The following is a 13,147-nucleotide window of genomic DNA, read 5'->3' on the forward strand; positions in this document are numbered from 1 at the left end:
CAATGTGTTTGCTATGGACTAAATGTTTGTGTTCCCCCCTTGATGTATATGTTGAAACCTAACCCCTAATGTGACAGTATTAGGAGGGAGGGGTCTTTGGGAGGTGATTACATCATGAAAGTGGAACCCTCATGAATGAGATTAGTAAACTTACAAGGGGCTGAATAGAGAGGAATTCTTCTCTTCCACTGTATTAGTCTGTTCTCACACTGCTGTAAAGAACTGCTCCAGACTGGGTAATTTATAAAGGAAGGAGGTTGAATTGGCTTGCAGTTCTACAGGGCTGAGGAGACCTCAGGAAACTTACAATCATGGCAGAGGGGAAGCAAACATGTCCTTCTTTACATGAAGGCAGGAAGGAGAAGTGCCAAGCAAAGGGGGGAATAAAACCCTTACAAAACCATCAGATCTCATGAGAACTCACACACTATCCCGAGAACAGCATAAGGGTAACCATCCCTGTGATTGAATTACCTCCTACCAGATCCCTCCCACAACACATGGGGATTGTGGGAACTATAATTCAAGATGACATTTGGATGGAGACACAGCCAAACCATATCATCCACCATGTGAAGACATAGCTGGAAGGTGTCATTTTTGAACCAGGAAGTCAGCCCTCACCAGACACCAAATCTACTGGCACCTAAATCTTGGACTTCCCAGCTTCCAGAACTAGGAGAAATAAATTTCTGTTGTTTATAAGCCATTTAGTTTAAGGTATTTTGTTAAAGTAGTGTGAAGAAACTAAGATAGTACTTAATTTTATATTTCTATTATTTTGTCTTTCTTCAGGCCATAAGTGGTTTTTAACTAGATACATATCCTTCTGTGCTTCTGAAAATATGAAGAGAGTTACCTGTCAAGATGTGAGGGTGGCCGAGACCAGAGTCACATCCTGACACAACTCTTGTCCTGGTGTGCTAGAGTACTCGGAAAGAATCTACTGGTCTTGATTCACTGGCGGGGGCAGTCAGTGCCCCCATTAGTGCCCAGATCAGAAACATACATACAAAAAACAAAAATAAGATGTGAGGGTGGATTTCTCACGTGTGATTTGCCAACTTCCGGAAGGGAGCTCATGACACGCCCACAGGGAACAGCAGGAAAGCCTCTTCCATTCTCATGCTTTGAGTGAGGGTCTCAGGTGATTGTATAAGCGCTCTGGGGAAAGCTTTTGAGAGCTTTCTCCTGTCACGGTGGCCAAGGAACGTTCAGCATCCATGAAGTGGAACTGCAACTGCCGGTTTTAGACTGGGTGTTCATTTTTCAAAAGTTGAAGTCAACTGCTTGCTGACACTGGACTGCCTGGTGATGGGTGAACCTGGGATTTTTCTCACTGATGCTGTAGCTATATTCTTTATATCCGCTCAAACCTCTTATGCAAAAATACCTGCATCCTTTCAGCTGCATGTGATGTAAAACTACACCCTTGCATTACACATTCTGGACAGGTGGTTTAATATTTATGAAGAATTTAAGCAACTTCAGCATCAGCAAATAAAAGAGAAAAACAGAAAGACACATGCACACTCACATATGTGATCAGTCCATGAGGAGAACAGGCCTCTTCCAGAGGGAGAGGTTCCCAACATTTACAGTTAAAGTGGGTTCCAAAAGAAACGATGCTCAGACCTGGAGTGCATGCTGCTAAATGGTTTACACAATTGATGTGGAACAGCAAAGTAGCCTGAGGGCATGATCTTTATAATGTTGTCTCCACAATTGAAAGATGATTTAAGTACAGCTCAAATGCCAAGAAAGATAGAACAAATCTTAAACTTGAAAAGTGAAGAAAGAGTCTAAGGAGGCTTCCATAGAAGACTGGCTAAAAAAGTGACGTTTAATTTCAAAAGGTGAGCCTAAAAGGAGGATTCTGCAGTTCTGCCAAATCTATGACATTCTATAAACTGGAAGCGACAGGCACACTCCTGAAGCATTTCATGTTTGCGAGTTGGCTTTTCTCTTTGGTGTTTCTATGACACCCTTCTTGCTCAGAGACTTTTCTTTGCATTCCAGCTGTAAGATCTTTTTCTCAGTCTCCACCACGATACCATGAGTTCCTTCAGAGCAGAAAACACATTGTTTTGTTTCTTCCGTGCCTGAAGCAGAGCCTAGCATATGGTTTATGCTAAATCGGTGCTTCTGGAGCAAATGAATGAAGGAACGGCCATTAGCAAAGAGCACAGAATGAGGGTCTGCCCTGTGACGCCTTGGTATCCTAGCAAGGCAAGCAAAAACCAAAGTACCGTTTCCGCAATGATTTTCAGTTAGATGCCTCTCATTGTGCCTGAGAACATGCACAGGCTGAAAGCAGAAGCCGTTCAAAAAGATTGAAACAAGCTGATGGACAAAGGTTCCAAATGGATTATCTGAAGGAATCTAGGAATTGAAAAGGTCAATGACGTCACTGAGCTGAGGTGAGGGTGCCAGGCCTGTGGACAGTCCTCCACAACCTTTCCTCCTCCTCTCGTTGTTAAAGAGCAAACAGTCCTGGGTGAATTGGGCTATTCTTAGCAGTGCAAAGATCTGCTGTTTTACACCGGAGAAGGAGCTGCTCTCTCAGAGGCTGCCTCTTCGGCGTGCCTGGCGACCGGCTGCTGCCACCTCCATGACACCAGGAGAACTCATTGAGTCGGGTGGATAACAGGGTTGCATGAAGCCACACAGAGAAAACCGAGGTGGGCTCAGGGGGACTACATGTTCCTCCACATCGACCTCCTGAGGCCACTTGTTCTTTCTCCCCAAGGTTCTTTGAATCTGCCTGATACACTTCCTCTGCCTGGCCTCAGCCACTGAGGGGGTTTAAAAAAAAAAAAAAAGGACATTATGTTGTAACGGAGCGAGCATGAAATCACCACTGAGACTAAGACTAGGCCAAATTACAGGGTCTTTATTGCTGGCTGCCACGGAGAACTCACGTCTCTCTAACTCGCAGCCCCGAAAGAAGGGTGTCAAGACCTTTTATGCCTGAAAACCACCTCCTGGGCAGGGGTGAGGGCGAGGGGCTTTGGACATTCCGAGGACCAGCAGACTTTGGACATTCCGATTGTTACTTAAGTGGTTCACAGAAGTCAAGATAAGCGTTAGTTTGCACATTGTCTGGGTAGGGTGGAAAATTACAGACCTTAATTACTTACTAGAAGCCTTAGTTTTCTTAAAATGGCATGGGGGCCAAAATGGTGTTGGTTTGGACTGCTTGTCTGTCGCATTAGGGTTACAGAGAGCAGTTTCAACGGAAAGCCGAGGTGTGGTTGAGGTATGCCATTTCCAGGACAATTACCATGTCTCAGTTAAGGTCCCAATTCCTGGATTACTCACAGTTTTGCTTGTTTCACTTTCAGCCACACAGTGGCCAAGATGATAGTCCTCACTTGAGCACAGTTTTCACCATGCTGCCAGCTCCTTGAGGGTGACAGTGGACATTAAGTCCATCTTAAGTCTCTGCCTTAATTTAGAGACATCCCTTAAACTGGTACTGCTACCTCTCCCAACTCCCCTGGAGGTCCCCATTCTCCCTCCTCCCCTCATGCACTCTCCTGTTTTCTTGTCCAAGTCTCTTCCCATCTTCGATGCCCTTCTCACCTCTAGTGAATGGCAGGAAGAAATCTACCATTCTTCAGCGACCTCTCAACCTTAGGAGCCACTTTCTTTATATCAAAATTCCAATTTACAAAGTAAGTAAAGACTGCTTTTTTATTATAATGGGGCTCCCTGCTTTGTAAAAGAATTTTCCACAGGATTCTTCAAGTTGTGTCTTTTGAAACCACATTTGAACCAAAATTTAATTTCCAGGAATTAGATGAACACATACTTTATCTTTCCCCTATATGTTGATGCCCTTCTGGGCAATTCTTTTTTCTAAACTCTCCGGGAGGCTAGCATCTTGCCTCATACATAGCTACTAGATAAATAGCTGCTGAATGAATGAATGAACAAGAGTCAAAATGAGGAATAACAGTTCGTTACCATTTCTTCAATAAAAACACCTGTATGCACAACTGGCCACAATGAATGCTTTAGGGAAAAATCTAACACTTAAGGGCCTACTAAGGAGAGAATTTACTAGGAAACCTCAATTTTGACATCATTTCTACATGGTAGATTGAGGATGGGCTTCGTGTGCACCAGCACAGCATGACGGGCTTCTGTGTTAGGGTGACAAGGTTCAACGTTGATGGTTAATAACAGTCCAATGTTGTCAGTTTTGTTTACGTGTGCATTTCTCTGGGGTTCACAATAAAAATGAAATGAAGTAACTTTAATTAGGGTCCCAAGATGAAATGCTTGTTTGATGCTTAGAAGGATTTAGCGCAGTAGATAGGAGTGAATCCTTCCTATCTCTCAATTTGCTTTCATTTAATTCACGGACAAATAAGGCACTAGAGCAATTCAAGGGTATAAAATTATATTAGAAAACTTGGGGAGATTTTGAAGTATGTATTTTTGTCTGTACAGCTTAGAATTAAGAACTTCGCAAATAATTAGCCTAATATTTTGGGGGTGTATTCGCTTGGGATTCAGGATGGGAGCACAATGTGTTTCTATGTATTTCAAAGACAGAAGAAATTTTTAACCAAACTGGTTAACCATAAATGAACACAGAAGCTGAGAAATGAGTTGGCTAGGGTGGTGTTGAGCTAAATCTTATGGATAGCAATATCTAATCAAGTGGAGCATCCACTGGATTCTTGAATCTCCAGACCAGTGAACACAGATTTTACTAGATGTGCTGTGTGTTGGTAAGGGGCACCATCTGTGTTCCACCAGCCTATGTGAGCTATTTACTTGAGAAGTAGCTGACACCTTTATGTGTGACTGAATGCTCAGTCCCCTTTTCTGGAGACCCAGGCACTCCTGATTCGTGGGGCCACCAGTCTCCCCCACCCTCACCTCTTCTTCTGCATCAGGCTCTTCCTAACTCTGTGTGTGAAGATCCAGGTCAAATTGAGAAGTGCTACCAAAATGCCATCTCAGACAAATTTGTGGCTAATGTCGGAAATGTTTCTCAGTGTACTCTCTAAGTCGGTCCTGAGCAGAGATGGGAGAAACAGGACCCGGGAAACACACAAGAAAGTCACACACAGGGATGGGCAGAAGAAGCGGAGAGGCTGGTCAGCAAGTCAGCTGCCAAGCACAGACTACACTCACAGGGTGGAGTGCTGAATGACACGAAACCAGATGGCATCTAGACACTTGTTTAACCCTACTTCTCAAATAATTTTACTAACTCTTCAGAAGTGATTAGAACACTAATGTCGCCGTACCCTGGACTTTGAGGTCTTTGACTTTTGCATAAGTAGAGATTAACACCAGGCAAAATGGGAATTTTTCTCAGGCAAGAGTTAGGCTTGTGACTGAAGCAGCACAGGGGGCTGTACACAGAAACTGGCCCCTGGTGCCAGCTCGCCAAGGGGCTTTGCACTTGTCATTTTAAGAAAGTTGAGGGGGAAAAAGGGAGTGGCACCCAAATATGTTTAGGTGGGGTTTCCTCTGCACCTGTGCAGTGGGGTTTCACACCCTAACATGTGTTCCATGTACAGAAAATGGCAGATACACCCTCCTTCAGGTGGAGATTTTAGTATTACCACGAAATTATAATGAGGCAAAAGTCGCTGAAAGGTCAGCACCGGAATCTATCTTGTGGCAAACTGGATCTGATCTGGTCAGGTGCTTATTAGGAATGTCAGAGCCCTACTTCCACAACCTTGGCAGATATTTCTCAGGGAGATAAATGGTAAGATTTTTCCTTTTATGCTTAGGAATTCAGCCCAGTCAGCCGGGTTTCTACTCCATGACTTGGGTCAGCTTGTTAAAGGAGGAAGAAAGATGCCTGGATGTGTGAAGCCTCGGGGGAGCCTGATAACTGTGTCTCCTGTCTGCCAGGACTGAGAGTTTTCCCTATACTGTCTCACTAAAGGAAAACAGAACCACACACCACCAATATGGAGTTAAAAAAATTTTTTTTGAGGCGGAGTCTCGCTCTGTCACCCAGGCTGGAGTGTAACGATGTGATTTCTGCTCACTGCAACCTCCACCTCCTGGGTTCAAGTGATTCTTCTGCCTCAGCCTCTTGAGTAGCTGGGATTATAGGTGTGTACCACCACACCCAGCTAATATTTTGTATTTTTAGTAGAGACAAGGCTTCACCATGTTGGCCAGGCTGGTCTCAAACTCCTGACCTCGTGATCCACCCACCTCGGTTTCCCAAAGTGCTGGGATTACAGGTGTGAGCCACTGCACTTGGCCTAAAATTTTTTTAATTGGGAGTCCATTAGGCTATGGCAGCTCTAGTCCTTTAAGTTCCTATGGAAGCAAACCCAAGCCCAACATAAACAGTAAAATGAATCTAGAGGCTTATCCAATCAGAAGCCACCAACTCACCTCACATTTCCACTCTAACCAATGAAATACATTCTTTGTCTTCCTTCTGCATCCGCTATAAAAGTTGGCTGCATGTGCTGCTGCAGTGGAGCTGTCAGAACCTCCTCTGGTCTAGAGTGCTGCCTGATTCATGCCTCATGCTTTACTCTAAGTCTGTTAAACTTACTTTGCTTAAAGTTTTTCTTTTAACAATAAATTACTTTTTCCTTCTATCATAGTAAACTAAGCATGGTAAATGTCTAACAAGTACACAAAACAAACATATACACTGTAAAAAACAATTGTAATTGTTTGCAACCCCAGAAACTTCAAGCCCTCCCTGCCTCATCACACCACCATCCTTCTCCCTTAAACACAGTATATTTTTTCATGAAATATACCATGTCTTTTCATTTTAAAGGTGCTAAATATTAATTTTTACATGATTTGTGTATATCACTTTCAGAGTTAGCACTAAAAGTTTCTTGATGTAAACTGATATATATGAATTTACATAGATGTAAATATAGGAATGCCTGCCCATTTTTTCTATTTTCATTTTCCCTCTGTCTTATTTGCTTCATCTGCCTATTTCCAATTCTTTTCTTTTGCTATTGGATTTTATGTATTTATGTATGCCATCTAAAATTCTTTCTGGACCAAACTATGATATAAATAAAACAATAAGCATAAGGATATGCTGACAACTAGCATTAGCATTTCCAAAAACTTCAAGTAAAAATGGATTCCAATATGTGTAGCAGAAGATAACACATTTTAAGCAACATCTCCCCATAAAATTTGGTATGGATCCTTAGAGAAGTGAACCACAGGTGTGGCATCCAACCTAGAAAAGAAGGCAGCAAATTAAATTCTTCCCCCATCTAAGGGGAACCTTAAAAGGGTTTGTTTTTAGGTCTGCACATATTATTTAAGCACATTTTTTTATTCTGGGCACTTTCATCCTGCAAACTGTTCTTTTTCCCTTCTTTTCATTGCCCTGCCATTGCTTTTTTCCTATTCCCCTATGCATCTGATGTCCAGCTATTGTTATGCATTTTAAAGCGTTTTTCAGTATTGAGGGATTGCTCTAAAAACTGCCTTTGAAATCTTAGAATAGTTTGATGATTGCTTCTTCTGGATTCTTACTCAGAAAGACCTGCTTCTAGGCATTGGAACCTGACAATGTCTGGTATAAAGACATCTGCTTGTCTTCCATGTTCTTGCATCTGGGAAGTAGGCAACAGGGTGGGGTACTGTGAGGGATGCAGCCTTCAAGGGACGTCCTGCTGAGAGACTGGCCGGGGCCCTCCAGGAAGCAGTTTGCCAGGGAGGACCTAGGGTAGTCTCTACCCCCTGCTGCCCAGGGGCAGCCCTGGCTGGGATCCCCAGCCCAGCATAACCAGGAGGCTGTTGGCAGGGAGGCAGGTGGCTCTGTCAGCTCTTCTCATCTCTGTCATGTGGCTCTGGAGTCATTTGGAGACACATTCTTGTAGCTAGAAGACATATATACATACTTCCCTCTTATTTTTGTATAAAACAAGAATAGTGTGCTTACTATTCTGTTATTAAAGAACCTGCAAACAATGAGAATTCACAGTGGTTTGTTCCTGTTAATAAAAAAGGCCAGGGCTGTAAGAAATACCCCCGTGTTGCAAAAGAGGCATTTAAATCCTAGTCCCTGTAACACAGTGGTTTATGCCTACAGTTCTAAAACTTTGGGATGCCACAGTGGGAGGATCGAATGAGGCCAGGAGTTCAAGACCAGCTGGGCAGTACGGTGAGATTCCATCTCTACAAAAAAATTTTTTTAATTAGCTAGGTGCAGTGGTGCACGCCTGTAGTCCCAGCTACTCAAGAGGCTGAGGCTGCAGTGAGCCATGATCATGCCACTGCACTTCAGCCTGAGTGACAGAATGAGATCGTATCTCTAAAACATCAATAGTAAATAATATTTAAAAAAAGAAAAACCCTATCCCACTGTGAAACATGCTGTATGTTGGTGGCAAGGAAATTGATCTCCTGGATCCTTTTTGGATCTGCAGATACTCTAGTGGTAGCTACAACAGTAAGCTGATGTACATAGAGAGCCAGCAGATGCCTCTGCAGACCTTAGCCCTCCCTTGCACCCTACCTCCCTTTGCAAGGAAAGAATTATGAGCGGGTAGTAAGCGTTAGAAAGTAAAGTTAGTGCTCATAGGCCCAGCACAGTGGCTCACGTCTGTAACCCAACACTTTCAGAGGCCGAGGCAGGAAGATTGCTTGAGCTCAGGAGTTCCAGACCAGCCTGGCCAACATGGTAAAGCCCCTATCTTTACTAAAATACAAAAAAATTAGCTGGGCTTCGTGGCATGTGCCTGTAATCCCAGCTACTTTGGGAGGCTGAGGCATGAGAATCACTTGAACCTGAGAGGCGGAGGTTGCAGTGAGCTGAGATTGCATCACCACTGAACTCCACCCTGGGAGACATCCCCCTGCCCTCCAAAAAAGAAAGAAAGAAAGCAAAGTTAGTGCTCATAATCCAGCAACTACCACTTTGAAAGGACACTGCCACAGTGCTCTCCAAAGCACCCCGGGACTTGGGTGGGAAATGATTGTAACAGCTAGCCCTGCAATTCTGACGTTCTCTCATTTAGCATTCCCAGCAACCTTGGAGGTGGGGATGATCACCCATGTTACAGCTGGGGAGCCCAGATGCAGAGAAGAAGCACCTTGCCCAGAGAATGCATCTGGAGCCCAGGCTGACATCAGCACCCACACACTGACCATTCAGCCACATTGTGGAACCCTCTGAGCTTCTGTGAACACAACCCATGCTGCAACTTTCCCTGCCTACTCTAAAAAGGGAGACTCTAAAAATCTTCCTCCCACTCTTCCCCTCCAGTCCCCAAAGTCCACTGTATCATTCTTATGCCTTTGTGTGCATATATATATACATATGCCGCAGTTTCTTTTTTTCTTTTCTTTACTTTTTTTTTTTTGAGACAGAATCTCATCCTGTCACCCAGGCTGGAGTGCAATGGTGTGATCTCAGCTCACTGCAACCTCTGCCTCCCAGGTGCAAGTGATTCTCCTGCCTCAGCCTCCTGAGTAGCTGGGATTACAAGCGTGCACCTCCGTGCTTGTATCTTTAGTAGAGACGGGGTTTCACTATGTTGGGCAGGCTGGTCTCAAAGTCCTGACCTCATGATCCACCCACCTCAGCCTCCCAAAGTGCTGGGATTACAGGCATGAGCCACCGTGCCCAGCCACCACAGTTTCTTTATCCACTCGATTGATGGGCATTTGGATTGGTTCGATGATTTTGCAATTGTGAATTGCGCTGCTGTAAACGTGTGTGCAAGTATCTTTTCAAATAATAGCTTCTTTTCCCCTGGATAGATACCCAGTAGTGGGATGTCTGGATCAAATGGTAGTTCTACTTTTAGTTCTTTAAGGGATCTCCACACTGTTTCCCCATCAGCAGTGTAGACGTGTTTCCTGATCACCGCACCCATGCCAACATCTATTGTTTTCTGGTTTTTTGATTATGGCCATTCTTGCAGGAGTTGAAGTGGTATCGCATTGTGGTTTTGATTTGCATTTCCCTGATCATTAGGGATGTTGAGCCTTATTTCACATGTTTGTTGGCCATTTGTATATCTTCTTTTGATACTTGCCTTTTCATGTCTTTAGCCCACTTTTTATGGTACTATTTGTTTTTTCTTACTGATTTGTTTGAGTTTGTTGTAGATTCTGGATATTAGTCTTTTGTCAGATGTATAGATTGTGTAGATTTTCTTCCACTCTGTGGGTTGTCTGTTTACTCTGCTGATTGTTCCTTTTGCCATGCAAAAGCTCTTTAGTTTAATTAGGCCCCAGCTTTTTCTCTTGGTTTTTATTGCATTTGCTTTTCGGTTTTTGGTAATTGAATCCTTGCCTGAGCCAATGTCTAGAAGGGTTTTTCTGATGTTATCTTCTAGACTTTTTATAATTTCAGGTCTTAGGTTTAAGTCCTTAATCTATCTTGTGTTGATTTTTGTATAAGGTGAGAGGTGAGGATTCAGTTTCATTCTCCTACATTGCCAATTATCCCAGCACCATTTGCTGAAAGGGTGTCCTTCCCCAACTTTATGCTGTTGTTTGCTTTGCCAAAGATCAGTCAGCTGTGAGCATCTGGGCTTATGTCTGGGTCCTCTATTCTGTTCCATTGGTCTGTATGCCTATTTTTGTACCAGTATCACATTGTTTTGGTGACTATGGCCTTACAGTATAGTTTGAAATCAGGTAGTATGATGCCTCCAGATTTGTTCTTTTTGCTTAGTCTTGCTTTGGCTATGCAAGCTCTTTTTTGATTCCATATGAATTTTAGAATTGTTTTTTCTAATTCTGTTAAGGATAATGATGGTATTTTATTGGGGATTATATTGAATTTGTAGATGCTGTTGGCAGTATGGTCATTTTCACAATATTGGTTCTACCCATCCGTGAGCATGGGATGTGTTTCCATTTGTTTGTGTCCTCTATGATTTCTTTCAGCAGTGTTTTGTAGTTTTCCTTGTTGAGTTCTTTCAACTCCTTTGTTAGGTATATTCCTAAATATTTTATTTTTTCTTGCAGCTATTGTAACAGGGATTGAGTTCTTGATTTGATTCTCCACTTGGTTGCTGTTGGTGTATAAAAGAGCTACTCATTTGTGTACATTAATCTTATGTCTGGAAACTTTGCTGAATTCTTTTATTAGTTCTAGGAGCTTTCTGGGGGAGTCTTTAGGGTTTTCAAGGTAAATGATCTTATCACCTGCAAACAGGGACAGTTTGACTTCCTCTTTACCAATGTGGATGCCCTTTATTTCTTTCTCTTGTCTGATTGCTCTGGCTAGGACTTCCAGTACTATGTTGAAGAGGGGTGTTGAGAGTGGGCATCCTTGTCTTGTTCCAGTTCTCAGAGGGAATGCTTTCAACTTTTCCCCATTCAGTATGATGTTGGCTGTGGGTTTGTCATAGAAGGCTCTTATTACATTAAAATATGTCCCTTGTATGCCGATTTTGCTGGATACAAGATTCTTGGCTGATAATCATTTTGTTTGAGGAGGCTGGAGATAGGGTCCCAATCCCTTCTAGCCTGTAGGGTTTCTGCTGAGAAATCTGCTGTTAATCGGATAGGTTTTCCTTGGAGGTTACCTGGTGCTTCTGTCTCATAGCTCTTAAGATTCTTTCCTTTGTGTTAACTTTGGATAACCTGATGATAATGTGCCTATGTGATGATCTTTTTGCAATGAATTTCCCAGGTATTTTTTATGCTTCTTGTGTTTAGATGTCTCAGTTTCTAGCAAGGCTGGGGAAGTTTTCCTTGGTTATTTCCCCAAGTATGTTTTCCAAGCTTTTAGAACTTTCTTCTCCCTCAGGAACACTAATTATTCTTGGTTTGGTTGTTTAACATAATCCCAGGCTTCTTGGAGGCTTTGTTCATATTTTCTTATTCTTTTTTCTTTGTCTTTGTTTGATTGGGTTAACTTGAAGACCTTGTCTTGGAGCTCTGAATTTCTTTCTTCTACTTGTTCAATTCTATTGCTGAGACTTTCCAGAGCATTTCACATTTCTAAAAGTGTGTCCAAAGTTTCCTGAATTTTTTATTGTTTTTCTTTATGCTGTCTATTTCCTTGAGTATTTCTCCCTTCATTTCTTAGATTGCTTTTTGGATTTCCTTGCATTGGGCTTTGCCTCTCTCTGGTAACTCCCTGATTAGCTTAATAACTAACCTCCTGAATTCTTTTTAAGGTAAATTAGGATTTCTTCTTGGTTTGACTCCATTGCTGGTAAACTAGTGTGATTTTTGGCGGGTGTTAAAGAAGCTTGTTTTGTCCTATTATCAGGGTTGGTTTTCTGGTTCCTTCTCATTTGGATAGGTTCTGTCAGAGGGAAGGCCTAGGGCTAAAGGCTGTTGTACAGATTGTTCCCTTGATTTAGTACTCTCCCCCTTTTCCTATGGATGTGGCTTTCTGTGAGCCAAACTGCTGTAATTGTTGTCACTTTTCTGGGTGTAGCCACCCAGCAAGTCTACCAGGCTCTGCACTGATACGGGGGTTTGTCTGCCCAGAGTACTGTGATGTGAATCATCTATGGGTCTCTGAGCCATGGACACCTCCACCAGTTCTGGTGCGGATGGGTAGGGTGGGGAGGGAGGTGGCTGCAATGGACTCTGTGAGGACCCTTAGCTTTGGTGATTTAATGCTCTGTTTTTGTGCTGGTTGGCCTCCTGCCGGGAGGTGGCACTTTCCAGAAAGCATCAGCTGTGGTAGCACAGAGATGAACTGATGGTGGGTAGGGCCCTAGAGCATCCAAGATTATATGCCCTTTATCTTCAGTTACCAGGGTGGGTAGGGAAGAACCATCAGATGGGAGCAGGGCTAGGTGTGTGTAAGCTCAGACTCTCCATGGGTAGGTCTTGCTGCAGTTGTTGTGGGGGATGGGTCACTGGAGTTTTGTACCTAGGAGGATTATGGCTGCCTCTGCTGAATCACGCAGGTTGTCAGGGAAGTGGGAGAAAACTGGCAGCTACAGGCCTTGCCCAGCTCCCACAAAAACTGAAGTGATGGTCTCACTCCCACCATGCCACCTCCCTCAACAGCCCGAGTCTGTTTCCAGGCTGTGGATGAGGTGGGCTTGAAAACTTGCCCCAGGCTACCTGCCTCCCAGTTGTGAAAGAAAAGGGCTTGGTTCTTCCATTGCCTGTGGAGTCTGCACAGCAGATTTGTGCCCTACCCTGAGTTCTGGCCAGGAGGCTTCTTCCTGCATTCTGGCAA

The 13,147-nt window shown here is 43.4% G+C and overlaps 1 non-coding gene across 1 annotated transcript; it reads left to right on the forward strand.

The window, feature by feature from the left end:
• The first annotated feature begins 878 nt into the window (after positions 1 to 878).
• Positions 879 to 1,009, forward strand: LOC119472542. Its single transcript, XR_005201688.1, has one exon. It is a non-coding gene; the product is annotated as a small nucleolar RNA SNORA3/SNORA45 family (small nucleolar RNA).
• Positions 1,010 to 13,147: the final 12,138 nt, after the last annotated feature.

This window comes from Cebus imitator, unplaced genomic scaffold (genome assembly GCF_001604975.1).
Source record: "Cebus imitator isolate Cc_AM_T3 unplaced genomic scaffold, Cebus_imitator-1.0 Scaffold103, whole genome shotgun sequence".
Classification (NCBI taxonomy): domain Eukaryota; kingdom Metazoa; phylum Chordata; class Mammalia; order Primates; family Cebidae; genus Cebus; species Cebus imitator.